This window comes from Strix uralensis, chromosome 17 (assembly GCF_047716275.1).
Source record: "Strix uralensis isolate ZFMK-TIS-50842 chromosome 17, bStrUra1, whole genome shotgun sequence".
In the NCBI taxonomy this organism is placed as follows: Eukaryota; Metazoa; Chordata; class Aves; order Strigiformes; family Strigidae; genus Strix; species Strix uralensis.
The window spans coordinates 9,176,200-9,194,207 of NC_133988.1; the positions used below are offsets into that span (position 1 = coordinate 9,176,200).

Sequence of the window (18,008 nt, forward strand, 5' to 3'; positions counted from 1 at the left end):
TAAAAGATTAACAAAATGTTAGAATTATGTATCAAAGGAAAGAGCAGAATACTGTTAAAAACATCTACACTAATAATTACAGTGTTCTGCACATTCTAGAGAAGCACAGCTTAAAAAAAAAAAACCCACACACATTTTCAAAGGAACACTGTTTTTGTGAGACACTTTAATTGCATTTCCTATGTATCTCCTGTTGATATTAGAGGGATTCTCCTTGACAAGCCCCAATATAACACCGTAAGTCATGCTCATGCCTTCTTTCTCTCCAAATGCACTTGCCTAAGGCTTCCCTCTCTTTCCCAGAAACAGCAAAACAGAAACAGAAACTCTTGCAGCAGCAAGCTTATGGATTCTACTAGACTGCTATGGGTGATGTTATGTCAATACACATCACATAAGGAACTCAACCAACCATCAACAGAATTCCTTCAAAGTTCTGACAACTGCACAAAATGACAAAATTTATTTTTTTCCCTTTAACCTCATACAATTAACCTCATCAGTGAGGTGCATGAACAGCTGTCTAAAGAAAATTCAGTCCATCAATGAGCAATTAAAATACCCACCATGTGAAAGTTCTTCGAAGTTTTGATGTATACATAACAAGAATAATAATCGTGCTGTCTCCCTTTCAGGACCTGACATACATGCTTACATTAGGAAGCTAGCCTCCATATACTATCCGTATTTGCTGATCAGCAGAGAGAGGCTCCTTCAAAGTGCCAGTTAAAACACCTGATTCACACCCACAGACTGAATCAACCTTCAGAGAAGTCTGTCTGTCTCTATCCACTGTTTTTATTTGAAGCCAGAAATGGCATCTAATTGACATGCCTGATGTTATTGTAACTACTCCAACTTAAGTGTCACATCTCAGATTCTCCTTCCCCAAGATAGTCTGTGCTTTATGAACCATATTTGAAGTCATTCTGCGATTCACATTCCTACGGGGAATCTCTGCAACCTTTGCTACTCTGCATACTGTCAAAAAGCTTATAATTTTTCATTTAAAACCTCCAGAAATAAGTCTACCCAATATCACTACATACATTCAGCTCTCATCAAGCTGTGAATCCAGTAGACGTGGACACTGTTGATTAGTTAAACATTGCAATACAGTTTCTTAGCCATATTAATAATCCAGTAAAAGTCTGCGCGATTGCTTCTGTCACTGTTCTGAATAGCAGTTACTTGAAATTTTATCACTATATAACCCAGATTAAACAGAGAAAGTTTGCTGTAAAGAGAAGGTCCCATGAAGGAATTGTGCTGATATGCTTCCAACTCATGGGTAGAAATTACACCACCAGAGCAGATGAAGAACAGGCAATTAAATTACTGGAAACAATAGCTCTAGTTTCACTAACTTTACATTGCAATGAATGTAGATCAATTAAGACTTTCTTACAGCAGCAAGTTAAGATAGCATTTTTCTGTACAAAAACCCCATGATTATTCTTTTTATGACAGCAGAAATAAGAGGGGAAAAGAATTAAGCTTGGAAAAGAAAAAAGGCACATGGGATACAAAGCCCAGATCCTGTAAAGATACTTTTTTCTGGCCAGTACTCCAAAATTAAGCTACTGCTCAGCACCTCAATGTCAGCCAATACCACTGTACCTGTAAGAATTCTTAGAGGGATTATTTCATTAGATAATTCAAAATATATCCAACTAAGAATGCAGGTCTTGATATCAAGCCCTGGAAAGTACACTCTCAAGAATGACTGTGCAAAGGAAACACTGAGCCTAGTTCCATACTCCCAAATTATTAAATTCTGAAAGAAGTAAGGGAAAGAAGAAATACTTTGAGTTTACCGTAACTACACAGTGTCAGGACTGGCCCTAAACTGATTTACTCGCTTCTTCCCTCTCACTTGCTTGCAATGTTTAAGCTGTAACTCTTCAGTAATGTATTTCAGAAGACAGTAAATGCTTCACAACTCTTAAATAAACCATAAGCAGCTAAACAGTTACTGTTCTGGAGGACAAAGGCCTGTTGGCGAGGCACTAGACTTCAAGCTTCCAATGGGTTATGACAGCAATAATAAGGCAAACAAAACAAATAATAAAAATGAAATTGTGAAAGATACCTTGACAGTGTCCTTTTAATCTTCAGCCAACTTGAGATGTCATGTAAGCACCAAAGCAGCGAACAGATGATACTGCTTAGATAGCAAAATCTCAATTTCTCCCTGACCTACAAATCATAAGCTAATAGATTAGTGGTGCACTGGCATATATCCACACAGTATCTTATGGAAACCCTGCTGCAGCTTCTGAAACGAAATGCATGTGTTGAGATGCAGGAAAACCATAATTATAAACAACATCAACTGAAGCATGCACAGATTTTGACACTGCAGTCAAGGACCTTATGGAACAAAGATCCTAAATTGTCTAAAAAAAACATCATATCTGTAGATATAAAGCATAGTGCATGTAGTTCAGAAACAGAAAGGTCTTCCCAGTGCAATATAAACTGGAGAGTGAAGCAAAGCACAATCCTGCCGACGTGTTCTTAATGGATCTTAGTACCCTGTAACACTGCCACCAGCAGTATCACCATTAGACAAGTGTTGGACAAAAATTACTTTATTGGGCTGCTCAGCCTGGAATCAGTGATCTAAATACTACAATTTTGCTCTTTCTAAATATACTCTATATTCAAAATCAATCCACTTGTCTCATGGTAATTAATATCAGCTGATTAAAGAGGATTCAGACTCGCAGAATCAGACCAAGAGATCCTTCACAAAGAGCTATTTGGAGAGATGCAGAACTGCACATACTCAGACTCACAGGTTCTTTCCTCAGTGTATTATTGCTAGTAAACATTTTCCATCTTGTGCAAAAAGTCTACACTTCCGAAAACACAGATTTAGATATGTACAGAGCTACCCATTGATTTTGGGTTTTTAGGTTAACTCCTCAGAGGGCCTGATTTTCAAACATATGATTAAGCAGATTCCTTGACTTCACTGTGTCCAGCTTCTTAGAACCAATTTTTGATGGCTCTTGCTTGGAATCAGTGACATCTCCATCAATTTTATCTAGATTGGACATCAAAAACGTAACTACGTAGCAAAATATGAGGGTATAAACACAGTATCAACTTTTACAGAATTCGATAATCAGTTAAAAAAAAAAAATCAATAAAGCCAGCCATTTCAGGGGTATAATGGTGCCTTACTTAGCTAAAATTCATTATTTTCAGAAAGAGGCCATTTGTTTCAATAGTGGTACACTCCCAGTAGCGATAAATATTGTAAGAAAATATATTCAGTCATGTTCTTTGTAAGAATGAGTAGTGACTAGATACAAACTTCATTAACTAAATTGAAGTGTTCTCTTCAACAGACTAAAATATGTAAAAATACCATCCATATATACATTCCTACTGGGTGTGATGGGTCTCTTGTACATTTTTTATCCCCAAGATTAACTGATGTTCCAAGAAAGGCATGTATTTTGGTGGGTCAAAATGTCAAACTATCCTGAAACAAAGTGGCAATCAATGAGTCTCATCAGGACTCTAAAATGGTATTTTGTTTGATGTAGTGTGTATAAATTAATGATGAATAATAGATGCTGTCCACCTACTATTAAATGATTAGCCATTTACACACCACACACCAAAAATGCTACTTCCTGAAAATGTGACTGCTAGAGGGTTGACTGCCAGCCCTTCAAAAGTTTGGATATTACTAAATTGAGCTGCCTGTTCTTACAACGTTGCAGAAAAGCCAACATATTAAAAGAATTAGATTCACTAGAATTAGTTATTTGTCTTACATACTATTTAAAATGAATGCGACCTAAGCTAATGCAGAAGACCTAGACCTCTAGAACCTCAGCATATAGAACCAGAAGTAGCTTTACAGCTTGTTTTGGATTGCCTGTGAAACGCAAAGGTAGGAATGAAAAGGACAAACAAGGAATAAAAAACTTGCACAGCAGTTTTTTGGGTTTGGGTTTGTTTTACACGTTAGCTGAGGAAAATAAAAACCACTTGATTATGTAAGATGGTTGCTACTTTTTTCAGATGCTGAGATAGGTGGCTAACCTTCTTGCTTCAGCACACATGTAGACCACATCCTACCTGGAATTTAAGAGACATCAAGATTTCCTCGTTCTTATTTTAATGCTTAAACCCATGATATTGCTAATGCCCCTTTCTAAAGAAAATATGTTTGCCAAGTTACATGTATACTCTATATGTTTTGCATTATGGAAAGAACACTTTTTCTAAAAATATGTGGATTTTAATCTTAACAGAAATCTCAATGCTAATTTCCAGGTGACTAATATGAAGTCTGAGTAAGGTAACTGCACACAACACAACCAATAAATCCTTCCCCTATCCATATTGGTGTAATCCTAGAGTTGGCCTTTTTCCTCCTTCTTCTGTAGAGACAGGCAATAAAGTAAAAAACTTGACCTAGCCTTTCTGCTTTGAAGATTACTATGATGGCTATTAGGAATAGAATGCACCCACACTAGACAAGATACTGTCATACTCTGGTTAAACTGTAAAGACATAAACTAAATGTAATCTCACACTTAGCTGCTACAGCATTTGTTTACAATGTTTATGTCAAAGATTTATACTCACACAATAAAATATTAAGAGCAACAAATTATAAACCTGGTAACACAAGAATTCTAACAGGTTTTCCTCATAGTGTATCAATTCTGACACTAACCAAGATCCACCAAAAGCACTGCAGAAATAATGTGTTGCATTACATAAAATCAAATACAGAAGCTTAGTTTTATATAACTGTAATATGCATGCAGATGGTCTTCAGGATAAGATATCTTCTCTAAACTGCAGTTTGAACAAAATCTGAAGTATAAGCAAAAGGCAGGAATTTTGCTGTTTCTAGTGCGGTGTCCTAACTCAATACAATGGGAATCTCCCTCTATTTGTAACTCTTACCAGTTCTTCCAATATTAAAGAATTTCTGAGACTGAAATCCATTGCAGAGATTTTGAGTGAATAGATGAAAATCAGACAAGGGAACTACTTTTCAGCCATTCTAGCTAAATAGTAGATCAAATCTATGGTTATATTAATCGAAATTCAGTTATTTATGTTGACAGCAACTATGACATAAAAATAAAATCAGCAAAGTCAACTTATAAAGATCACCAACGTCAAATAAAATACATTCTATGCATCTCTGAACAATACATGAGGATAAACTATGCAGTGAAACTATGCAGTCAAACTGTATTGTTCTTCTAAACCTTGCCCTCCTAACACATTCCTTTAGCCAAGCAATGGGCAGATAAACCCATTTGCCTAATGGAGCATATAATTTAAATATTTCAGACAAGCATTTACAGAGATGTTGCTTAAAATAAATTTAACAGCCATCCATCCAAATATCTTGCATAATGATCACAGCATAGTTCACAACTTATTTTTTTCTGTAGAAACTCCAAACTATCCAGCCCTTTCAGTTACTTTAGTCACCATGTATATATATCCTGTGTTAATTTATTATAACAAATCTTTTTTTTCCACAGCAGATTTAATATGAAGCTGCAATTTTTCTCTTTTGCAGTGCCTTGCAACATTTCTAAAGCCCCTAAAATTTCAGATTTTACTACTGCACCATGCAGTCCTGCACAATTTTGTAAACAAAATATGTTCAAATTTATGGAAGCTTAAAGGGCTAATGTACTTAATACAGACTGCAGCACTTCATCCACAGGAAGATACAATCAGCCAATGTCAATACTCTGTCATTTACAATCATGATTTTTACCATGAAGCATTCCCATTAATACAAAACGGCGGGTTTTCTCCCCACAAACTTGTATCTAGTGTTTAAGATGATATTAGTATAAAATAGGTCTTCACTTGATATTAAAAAATCTGCCTTTTTTTTAGCATGCTAAGAATCACATTTTGTATTGTGACCTACCTAAGGCACAACAGTACACTGTAAAAAGCAAAGTACATGCTACAAGAATTCCCCCTTCCACATACACAAACAAGTGCTTACATTACAAAAAAAAAAAAGAGGGAGAAAGACGCTCTTTACTATTTGCCTGCTAGAAGTGAACATTTCAAAGAGTTGATCAAGTTTTGCAAACATTTTAATCATGTACAGCAATACTGCAGGGAAAATGGAAAGAAAAAAAGAAAAAACTAACTTCGGGTTTTAAGTCTGTAATGGATTTCACGTTTGTGAGGAAATAGGTTAGTTTTGTTTGGTCTCTGCTACAAAGAGACTCATCTCCTATGCATGCCACAAATAACCTGAGCAATGACTTCCCTCCATGACAAGAGCTGCCCATCATATTGCAGGATTAATACAATGTTGGTTTGTTTAGGGGTTGCTTGTGTGTGTGGCTTACGTCTGTAATTTTAGCCATTCGTATACATCAACTTCTCGTTGCGTATCTCACAATAAACTGATGAACGCTGTTAAACCTTAACCAGCAATCTTTAACAAACAAAGAAGGCTAGTCTGCAATCGTGATGCAAAATCATCCCAAACGTACTACACCCTGCATGAACCTCTCACAGAAAATAGCCCGGCAACCTCATTCATTCCCCCCAACCCAATGATCTGCTCACCATCTCCGTCTTCTCTTATTTCTCTGTCCTCAGCTTATTTTCCTTCTGCTGGCTTCAAGGAGGCGGGTGTACCGAAAAAAAAAAAAAAAAAAGGGAAGAAAAAAACCCCCCAACTCTTCAATAAAATAGTCAGCAACCGCTGGGCAGCATATCAAGGAAAGCCCCTCGTCTTCCTCTCTCGGCTCCCGTTCCCCGGGAGCAGGAGCCCCCTCCGCCCGCCGCTCACGCCCTCCCCACGCCGGCGCAGCCCCGCCGGTGCCCGGTTCCCGCGGGAGGCGCGTCCGTCCCCCCGCGCCTTCTCCCAGGAGAGCTCCCGGGCTGCATCAGCCTCTCCACCGCCTTCTTACCCACCAACACAACATAGTAGACCGAGTCGGGCTGATTCTCCCCTCCCACCTCCACATTCCTATTTACAAAGGGTATCCAAGACCATCTTTATCCAAGCGGGGGGGAGGAGGGGGAGGTGGAAGCAATCATTAACCCTTTTCTTGCATTTACCTTTTCTACTACGATTTTTGGCTGCGCACACTGGGGATTTCTTCTTTCTACAAAGCACACAGACTCGCTGCCATCAGGCCCTCCGGGTCCCCGCTCCCGCACCCCAACTTGGCTACTCGCCACCTCTGGAGCAGCACGGTCCTCCCGACGGCCCCCAAGGCCGCTCCAAAAAAGGTCCAAGGGCAACACTGAAAAATGCGTCCTCTTCCGAAACTACGTTTCAGAAAATAGCCGCCCGCGAAGCCGCCCCGGTCGAGCGTCCCTCAGGAGAGGCCCACACAGAGAGAGGGGACCGCGCTTCCCAGTCAGCCCGTGTCGGCACCGTCTTTCCAACTCTTTTTTTTTTTTTTTTTTTAAGCGGGGCGTTATCATTCCTCAACATTCACACAGAGGGCGGGGGGTGGTGTGGTGGTGGTGTGTGTGTGAAGTGCTAGTGGAAGGGAAGAGGCACCCGCGCCGGCCGCCGCCCCATCGCGGGCAGAAAGGCCGCGACCCCCTCCCGCCTGCGGGCCCGCCGCCGACCCCTGCCTCGCGCTGCCTGGCTGCGGCCGGCGCGCTGCTGCCGCGCCGCGAATTTTCCTATTGGGTGGTTCCTGTGCGCTCGCACCCAGCAACCAAAGCCTCATTGGTGCGTTTCCGCCCCGCTCCGCTCACTGGCTGACCGCTCCGCGCGCATTGGCCGACGGGACTGTCCGTCCGAGCGGGGCGGGCGCGCGGGGTCGGCGGGAGCGGGCGGAGGGGCCGCGGCCGGTGCGGGAGCGGAGCCGGGGCTGCCCGCACGGCGAGGAGCGGTGCGCAGGGCACGGCGCTGCCGCCCGCTACCCGCGGGAGCGAAGTGCCATCGGCAGGAGGAGCAGGGACCATTATGTCACCTCCCTGGATGGGTACGCGGAACCTCACTAAGCGGCCTGCAGCGCTAAGCCCGCCGACCTGCAGTCCAGCTAAAGGTCTTCTGTTCTTGGGAAGCCAAATGGTGCTTCTCACAGCTGTAGACTGGGAGATTCCGGGCCAACTAATGTCTGAAATGCGTGCGGTGACAGGGGGCTTGTCAGGTGCAGTGCAGCCAGGTAATGCTGGCACCTGATCCCTAGGGATGTGTCTAACTTGAGCTTTTCGCCATTTGCAGTGGTCTGTGCCGGTGATCCAGTCACCTCTCAGCCTTCTCTTTGATAAGATTAATAACTTGAGCTTCCTACACCCCTATTTTATGTCTTGTTATGTACCTCCATTATTTTTATGTTCCTCCTTTGAATTATTTCTAGCTATTTTCCCTCCTCCCTAACCGTGGGTGCCAGAAATGGTGCGGTGTTCCACTGTTACTGGGGACAAAGGCAGCATCACTCCCCCATCTCCCCTATATATTCTGTATTTTACACATTAAAGGATTACATTAGTCCAGTTTACCACAGTATTGCTCTGAGAGGTCATGTTGAAACATTTATATATAGTAACAGCTAAATTCTTTTCTGAAGTACTTTTTGCCAAGCTGGCCCTGATCCCTGCATTCTTTATTTCCAGATGCTTTTGCTCGCATTTTCTGACATTAAAATGCCTTTGATTGGACTAGGATGATTTAATTGGGCACATTAGATGATTCTGTAACTAATTAGTCATGTGAATTATCCATGCATCAACTAAGCTACAGATTTTACTACTAAAGATCTTACATCATCTAGACAATCGATAGAGATATCAAATAGGATCAGAGCAAGAACTGATCTGTAGAAAACTGCCTGGGTCACTGATGTCTCCTCTTTAGCAACTACTTTTTGAGATCTCTCAGGGAAATCCACTTAAGGTGTGCTTTAGGCATTCCAAACAACATGCATTACAGCATTTAAAAGACAGAACAAAGTTTTTAAACAAATGTCAGGGCTATTTCTCCTTTAGTTTTTGAGACTAACTCAGGACAATTCTACAAGCTTTTCACTAAGCTTCTGCTTGTTTTTTAGCTTTCTCCAATAGAGGTTCAGTGCCACTCGCTTCATTAAAGATACTTAAAAGTGGATACAGAATCACTGCCTACATGGGATCAGACTATTCGAGTTTGACAAACAATGGGAGCTATACACAGATCCCCTAGGACAGGGTCTAAAAGGAACAACAATAACCGAGCTGGTTTAGGCAGAACAAAAAGTAGACACAAGAAGTAGAAGAAAAAGCCTGAATGGCCACCAAATCCAGTATTCACAAATCCTTGCAGCAGGCTGTTTTTGTGAAGCCTCCTAAAAAATGTTTTTAAATTACTCTGAATTTACTCAAACTTCCCATATGTGTTAGAAATAATGAAAAATCAGTAAAAACACCATTGAGTTTTAAGCCTATGGACAGTTTTCCTTTTCTTCTTCCCATGGACATAACTCCCGCTGAAGGTATGCAGACCTAACATCTGAAGGTTTTTAATGGGTATCAAGTATAGAAGCTAAATAATCTTTGGTCACAGTGATGAGTTAATACTTTGAGAAACAGAGTGACAGCAAAGAACAATAAATTACATTTAATGTGTATGCATTTTACCAATTTTAATGTAATGGGGATTAAGAGATTTGTATAATTTGTCTACTTATTCATCAGATAACTGTTTTAGATAACAACTCTGTACCTGAAAACATAAATATATATTAGATTAATATGTATCAAGGTTGATAGATGTAGGTAATAACTACAATCTATATTGTGTTTCAAAAGCAATAGTACAAATAATGATGATGATATACTCACCCAGCAATTTTCATTGGTAGATCTCAAAAGACCTTGCAAAGGTCAATGCTATCATCCCATTGTTGATGATGGAGAAAGAAAGTATTGAGATGAACTTGCTCAATGTCGTATGCCAGACCAGCAATAAAGTTAACAATTGACTTCAGGTTTTCCACATCCAGGATTAAAGGTTTTCCCTCGCTCGCCACGTTACACACTCATATACCACTGGCAGTTCTTTTCATTAGTGTTCGGTAGTATCTTGTGCATACTGTATTTATCAGTGTTAGAACCCAGAAGAGCAGTCAAGACTTTTCTAGTCGTCCCTTATAGGCTTCACCATAAAACATTTTTAATTTACAGGCTCCACTGAAACCCTGTATTGCCACCTGTGGAAAAAGTCAGAAATAAAGTTTGAAATCTTGTGTGAAAAACCCACAAATAAGTTAGTATTTCAGTATGAAAGGACAAAAAGGTGGCACAGATGCAATCCCAGCCTAAATCTGCAGATCTAAGTAAAACTACTGTTTAATTATCAGTTCTGATCATGCTGTGCTTAATAGCTGAAAGCAGATTTGACTTTGTCACTTGTGTTTTCCTCAATCCTCAGGAAAGCTGTCCTGGCCTGAATTCATACCATTGCAAGCTCAGGGCCCAATAACTTTGGGGCCTTTCTGGAAGCAGAGTCTCTCCTGAAGGTAGTCACGCTCACACGCCTCCCACCCTGTGACCTTATTCTAGAAGCGAGTAAGTACCTACATCCAAACTCACTATGACTGTCCTGGGTGTATCAGTCCTCAGAGGTATGAGCCCTTTGAAGCTCAGATCAGGCCTTTGATGTTATTATTTCATACCCTGAAATAAAATATAGCGGAAATGAGCTGAGGCAGCCAAGAAGCAGCCCATGGACTATACAATACCAGAGACAACCTCTCCTGTCCACTGTGCCATACACGGGTATAGGGCTGTGTTGAAGGTGACGTGCCTCTAGCACCCGGTACCGCCTCTGGAAACACCCCCAGGCCAGGGCCTCCTCACGCAGCGGCGGCAGGCGACGGACCCCAGGGCCGGGCGGGAATCGAGGCCACGGCCTCCCTCATGACGACGCCCAGCCCGTGGGGGGAAAGGGAGAGGGCGGCACCCACCGGGCACCTGTGTGCGAACCAGCCAATGACAGCTTGAGGAAGAGAGGCGGGGAGTCCTTCCTCCAATAGCACCTGGGGGGCGGGGCGACGGGAGCCAATAGGGGCGGGCGTTGTTTTGAACTGGCTGCGCTCCCGGAAGCGGCGCGGTGGCGTGGGCGGGTGTCCGTGGTTTGCTGTGGGTGAGTGCGGCGGCCTCGCGGGGTTCTTTCCTCTGAGGGGGCTGGCGGGAACCGGACCCGGGGCCCTTCTCCCGCGCCGTCCTGGCGGCGTCACCTCGGGCCGGCGCCCTTCCTGGTTCGCGCCTGGTGGGAGGGGTGGGGGCCAGGCTCAGAAGTAGCCTTGAGTCGCTTCACCTGTCACGAGTGGGGCGCCGGAGCCCGCGGCGCAGCCTGGCTGCGGTAACGGGCTCCTGGGGCTGGCGGGGGGAGTCGCTTCAGGTGTTGGCGGGCCGGCAGGCCCCTCCCAGCCGAGCGCCACAGCCCCAGCGCTCCGCGGCAGCGGCGGTTGGGCTTCCCCTCACCGCCAGCGGCGCGGAGGAGAGCGCTGCTCCCGGGCGCCTTTTGCTCAAGAAACTGATTGTTCTAAATTTATCCAACGGCAACTACTGGGGTATTTTAAAGTGTCAACCAACACTTGTTTTCGTTGGTTATGTGATAGCATTTCATTCCTGTGCTGGTGGCGGCTAGTGGTACTTGTATCACATACAGGAGTTTGATAAAGTAATTGTTTTAACATATGGTGGCCCTCTGATGTTAGTTTGTCAAGAAATAGTCACAGAAGAACACTGAAAACTACTGATGTTTCAGTTAGTGGGTGTTAAAAACACTAGGGATCTTTTGAGAGATTTCTTTTGTGATTATAAGGCCAACAGGGCACAGGTTGCTCTGAGACACACTTGATTACTAGTTCACTCTGCTGTGTGTTGTGCTGTTTTTTAAAAGTCAAAATATACAGAAACTTGACTTTTTTCACTTAAATTCAATAACTTCTTTTTGGTCGAGTTGTTTTCAGGCTTCCCATAGTTTTTATCAGCAGTTTGACTGAATTGATCATGGCTATACAGAGATTCAAGTATCTCTGCTCTAACTGAAGCCAACTTGCTATCTATTTTCATTATTAATATTCAGTTAATATTTTAAATGAAGTGTCTAAAGGCTGGGCTAGTATTTTTCTCTGTTTTAGTATGTTTGGCAGTGCTTCAGTGCAGTTATGTACCACTTGTTCCAGACTCGGTAATAGGATGTCTACCATCATAGCAACTATATTCTTGAAAGTGGAAACAACTAGACATATAACATACCTGCAGTAAAGTAGGTAGGCCTAGGCACTAGTGTTGCTCTTTTGAGAGCAATTCCAAGTGAACCTGCTGAATGCTGATAGTGATCACCCAAACAACTTCTATGGGCATACTTTTTTTGAAGAGCTCATTAAAATTACAATTGAATAAATAATTTTGTTAACACAAGAACTAACAAAATTCTCTTGTCCTTGCCTTATGTCTCATAGAAGGATTATTTGAACTCAAAGCAATAATCTTTCAAGCTCTTCTTGTGTTGCGATCTTGAAATAAATGAATGTAGTTTTTCTTAAGTAAGGATACCTGCAGGACTTCTTTTATCTACTTAACTGCTGTAGGTTTGTGTTTTTTCTCGGTCCCTTCCTCTCCCCACGTTTGTAGACTGTCTATCACCCCATGGTTCCTCTTAAGTTTTGTTCAGGGTAGGTAGTAAGCTCAGAGTTATTGTAGATGAGATGGGAAGAGTGGGAATAAAACCACACTTATGTAAGTGATGATTGCAGCCCTTCCGTCAGGGGAAGTTAAGCTTAGGAATGTAAGACCAGCCATACTGTGTCAGGTCAAAGGTCTGTATAGACTGGTATTCTTGCTCTGGGAGGGTCTAGAGGAATACCTCTAGGAAAGAACGTAAGAACAGAGCAAGTACGTATGATTCTTCCACTATATTTCCTCCAGCTACTTCTAACATAGACTTTCTATGAGTAAGAAATGGAAATCAGATTTGCTTGCCCCAAAAAAAGGATTTCTAGCTGGTTGCTCACTGAAGAAAACCTAAGAATTTAACAGTCTGCCTAAAAGGGGGAAGAAGTCTAGCAAAAGACTCTGGGTTTGCAGATCTGTGGCAGAGGAGAAGGTAGCACTCTTGAGAAACTGGGGAAAAGGCCGTCTTACTCCATCCCTTGCAAATGTTTTTAAAACATGGTGTGGAAAAGGGTGATGTTTACTGGCCTTTGTTTCTCTTGGGAGCTGTACAGTGGATTTAATCTAGTAAAATGCCAGAGAGAGAAATTGAAGAGCTGAAAATAAAATTAGTTCATTAAACTGGGGAATGGCGTGCACCTTACATGTTATTTCCTGTGTTTTCGTAAGTGTTCTACTTTGCTTTGCTGTCTCTTGCAGTGAAGGCTGACTCTTCACCTTGGTACAGTTACAAACTTCAGGTTAGTTACAAATTGTCTTTATGCAGAGCAACCTAAAAGAAATCAGGTTACTGATCTATCCCACCTCATCTTTATCTTTAATGATTAGTATTACTACACAGGAGCACGTGGTACACAAGGGAAGTGCAAAAGCAAATCAGTAAAATTCTTTTAAAAAATGCAACTCTGAGACTCTTTTCTGAGGGGGGAAAAAAAAAAGGTAGATTGCTTTTAAAAACTAATCAAGTATCTCTTATTTTCTATGATTTTAAAATTCAGTGTAAAAAAAAAATCTCATCCATTATTGAACGAAAATGCATCCAATTTTATTCTTCTGTGGGCATTTGAGGAGTGTAGTGCTCGGTTTCCTTTGAACAAATTCAAAAGAAGTGGTAAAATACTTTTTGCTGACCATGAGCTATTGTTGTGGTACATAAAACTATCAGAATCCATTGACTGATGATCTTTAGCTGTCTCTTAGACTGCACCTAAACAACAGTTTTGGATCAGTTGAGAAGCAATTGAGATCACTGTGGTTACTGACAGATGTTATTTATGATGCTTCATTTGTGAAAACAAAATATGTAACAAATGGCTTCATTTTTCAAAGGCTGCTACTGGGAGTTCTTAGGGGTAAAATGGTTTTATGCCAAATTGTGAACTGATTGCTTCTAATCAACCAAATGATGGCAGAACCCTATGAAAAGAACATACACAATCTATCATGTTTTGGTCTCTTGATAGTCCCTCTAAACGCTACCTTATGCTGGCATGTGTCCATTCAGGCTTTTAACAGATCGTTAAAACGAGCAAAACAACACACTGTACTGTCTAACAGAGTACAGTAGCACAGAATAAGAATGTTAGTTACTTTAATGTCATTTCCGAATCAGCAGTGCCATTTGGAGCAGAATGCTTAATTACAGGATGTTTGTAATTCTTGTCAAGCTGGTTTGTGTGTATTAGGCATAAGTTACACAGGAAACTAGAAACATATTACAGAAAAAGGAGATTGTTGCTATCATTTCATCCTTGATAACTTATTGACTAGGAATAATCAAACTAGATTTTATAAAAGCTCATTATTCAGAGGTCAAGAAGTCTTCACCGTCTCCACCTTAGAGTGGAGTCGTTTCCCCTATTCTGCAGACCATGCCATGTTGCACAGTATGCATAGTCTGGCTTGTATTGTCTTCAAAAAAGAAAACCAGAAGGCTTGTGTTGTGCCACAGCTTAGCATTTTTTTTATTTGAACTTTTTTTATTTTTTAACTAAGCCACCTCCTGCATCTCTAAGGATAGTTCTGAAGACACACATTTTCTGCTGAAATGGAGCTAGACAGTCAGCTTTCGATCCAGCGTCAGACTTAGGATCGAGTTGCAAGTGTGGAAGCCAGGGCTGGCTGACCTAACCTTTCATCTTCTCCTCTCCTTGATCTGTGGGAGACTGTAGCTGAATGATGAGACGGCTGAGTTGAGCACATCTGCTTTGTAACAGCAGCTCTGTGCAATATGTGTGTCTCATCCCCATAGTTGCAGCACCCTCTTATGTGAATATGAGCTTGAAAGAATGACACCTGTATAAAGATTTTGATTAAATGTTTATGTACTTATCGTGTCTTTGACAGCCTCTCTTAAGGTTTTTTCCTCTTAATGTTTGATAATTGTCTTAAATTTCAGAATATTCAAATTTGAGTCTGACTTACAATATGTTTTTATTTAAGAATTTTAAGGCTAACACCAGCAGGTGTTGCATTGCAATGCCAGCTTTGCTCAGAGAAGGTACCAAAATACACTGGTTGCCCCCTTTGCCAATTAAGTATCACTGCTATTTTAAGGGGTACCTCTGTTTTAGCTGGCTGAAACACTTCTGTCTGAATAAAAAAAAAAAAGGTTGGACTGTTTATATAGGACATATAAACACTTATGCTTGTTTCAAGGCCGGCAGGTGGAGCCCAAGATAAATAATCCAAATTGATATTTAGAGTTACTCAAAGCACAAGTGTAATTTAAAGAACTTTAATAACATCAGGCAAGGTTGATGGGGTGACAAAAAGGTAATTCTGTCAAAGCAGTAGTACCCAATAATGAATACGGATTCTAGAAAGGCACTGAGGTGTTGAAAATACTTATCTTGCTAGATAACTGTGGTGAGTGTTACAAACTCACTCTGCTGCTGTTTTCTGACTGGCAGTTTTTGTGTAAGCTTTATGTTGACCGGTTACTTTGACCAAACAGCTGGACTGAATTGATTATTTGAAGGAAACTCGATAAATCAGCTGATGGAGTCTGAAACCTGTTTATTAAAACAGTAGTTTTATGAGTGATTAATTGTCAACAGTTTTTTATTGATTAATCCATTTAATTATCTGGCAGGACACCTAATGAATACTGGGAGCCGTATCTCCAAAGTCAGCAAAAATAGCCAGTGACAGTTGCCCATTCAAATTGTGTTTTATATCCCTGCTTTCACCAAGTGTGCTTTTTTGCACTTTGTCCAAAAACCAAAAAGATCTAAAGATTACCTATCATATTCATGCTGATGCTGTAAAGGGGTACCTCTTGACTGCAGATTTGAAGGGGATCTCTTCTGAGCTACTAGTGTTGTTTCTGAAAGTCTGGCATGGCTTAATATTTATAAATGTCAATCTGATGCTCACACTGAGGAAAAGGTAAAAAGAATGAAGCTGTCGTATTTCTGTCTTTGTAGTAGGGACCAGTGAACAATAGTGTACAGTATTATTCTAGTGTATTGCTTGGTCCATGAACCACTCTGTTAATGCATTTTATTTAATGTGTTTTATGGACATAAGCTCATTTCTGATGGGCAGACAGTAATATATCCTTGATAGTAGAAGCTGTAGCCCTTTACCTTCCAAAGGACATGCAGAATTGTAATTACAATGGAACTGCTTATTAAACTGAATTGTAAGTCACTATCTTGTTTTTATAACAAATTGCTCAACAAACAGGCAAGAAATCTCTCAATCTAGATTTATCTTTTTATATAGCTTTTTGGTACATGTCTTAAAAACAAACTAAAGCTCTTTGAGATTCTGTCCTTTATTTTAGCAAATGTAATCTGTCCATTTTTTTGTGGGCCTCCAAGGAAGATTTTGCAACATGTATTCTCGGAGGCGTGGTTAGGATCAGTCTTGTGCTGCTGCCTCTTTTGCGAAGACTCTTCCAGTACTAATTCAGATCCTTTTGGCATCATCAGTGTGTCACGTGAGTCACGGGCTAAAGCCTTGCTCTGGCTTCTGGGTCAGAGACCAAAAGTTTACTTCCCATGTAGGCTGCAGATTGGGGAGGAAAGGAAAAGATAAGATAAAACAAAGATTTGAACTGTAAAATTGAAATCTGCGTAATCGAAACCACTAGCATGTGATAAACTTGCTTTTTTTGGTAGCAGATCCAATAACATATGTTAGAGCTTGCATGTTCAAAAATGTGACTAACATGAAAGAGTGCCTGTTTAAAATGCTGTTACCAGGTTTAGCTTTCCTAACTGCTAATGTTAAATATGTTTGTTAACAGAAAACTCACTGCTTTTTCTTTTTGGTGCAGCAACTTATTTGCATCTTTACAGCGTGGCTTATAAACAGCCTGCAACTTGCTCTTGTTGAGCTGTTTGGGGTTGGGGAGCGGGGGGAGCGGTTGTCCACAGCATCTACTTGGAACAAGAAGGAGGACGTCTTGCCCAGCGTTGAGCCTGGTGCAGCACAGTTGTTCGTTGACATTCCTCCTGCTCCCAGTTTTATGTTCAGTCAAGTTGTTGTCAAGGACAGAACGCTGTTTCCATTTACTTGTGGAGCTGCCTGTGAGAAGATTGCTTGAGGAACAGAACAGCAGCAATCAGTCAGCTAAAATAAACCTTTGTTCTTGGTTTGACATTTATTGCAGTGTTCTAACTGTAATGTTGGAAGTGGAGGTTGAAAGGTCTCATCTGTCCTAATTTGAGTCTCTTGTCAGTAATGACTTCAGCAAAGAGATTCATTTCTTGAAGGGGGGGGGGGGAAATCTGTTTGATTTCTGTGTAACCTGTGCGCTAAGTGACACAAACAATAACCACTGAGATGTGCATCATCTGGGAAAGAGGGGTGACTGTTATTTTACTCAGCCTTGTTGGAGGCTGGTGTTATATAGGACTGTGCATCCCTGAGAGGATTATTTGGGAGCCCAGTCTTCTAATGGGGAACATCTGCCAGACTTGACAATACCCCAGGTTCCTACAGTTGGCCAATCTGTAGGTCATTCATTCACTAGGCTGGTTGGATTGACAAGTGTATGGTAGGGACCTGTTTGGAAGGTGCTGTAGAATGAAGTGAATAATGTTCATGACTATGTTTTGGCTGCATAATAAGCATGCTGAAGAACCTGAGTCATGAAGAAAACCATCTCTCATGTTCTTCTGGGGACAGAAAAATTACCAAACAGAAAAATAAATGTCTAATGACAAAGCAAGTATCTAGAAGCAGAGTAGGTTTGGAGGTGAGAGAAGGACATAAAGCAAGACAAGAAGATTCTGGACTCTGACAAGACAAGGTTAAAAGAAAGGTAGATGGTACAGAATAAGGAACAATGCAATGTTCCAGAGGAGAAATCATGAATAGGAAGATTTGCAATTTAAATCCCT

At 41.1% G+C, this 18,008-nt stretch overlaps 2 protein-coding genes across 19 annotated transcripts in view; one reads left to right on the forward strand and one right to left on the reverse strand.

The window, feature by feature from the left end:
* ARVCF (ARVCF delta catenin family member) overlaps positions 1-10,904 on the reverse strand; it is a 291,281-nt gene extending 280,377 nt beyond the window's left edge. For 6 of the 12 annotated variants that reach the window (XM_074887415.1, XM_074887413.1, XM_074887418.1 and 3 more), the window contains exons 1-2: positions 7,093-7,418; positions 6,595-6,646 (exon numbers count right to left, since the gene is read on the reverse strand). The gene's annotated coding sequence lies outside the window, so the exon portion shown is untranslated. Of the gene's footprint in view, positions 1-6,594; positions 6,647-7,092; positions 7,419-9,813; positions 10,182-10,547; positions 10,648-10,777 lie in introns of those variants that run through there. The other 6 variants (XM_074887427.1, XM_074887426.1, XM_074887425.1 and 3 more) reach the window with 3 other exon arrangements.
* The window catches only part of TANGO2 (transport and golgi organization 2 homolog), a 41,376-nt gene continuing 31,002 nt past the window's right edge, over positions 7,635-18,008 (forward strand). For 3 of the 7 annotated variants that reach the window (XR_012631333.1, XM_074887435.1, XM_074887442.1), the window contains exon 1: positions 11,071-11,116. The gene's annotated coding sequence lies outside the window, so the exon portion shown is untranslated. Of the gene's footprint in view, positions 7,721-7,795; positions 8,160-8,867; positions 9,465-10,402; positions 10,540-11,070; positions 11,117-18,008 lie in introns of those variants that run through there. The other 4 variants (XM_074887438.1, XM_074887437.1, XM_074887436.1 and 1 more) reach the window with 4 other exon arrangements.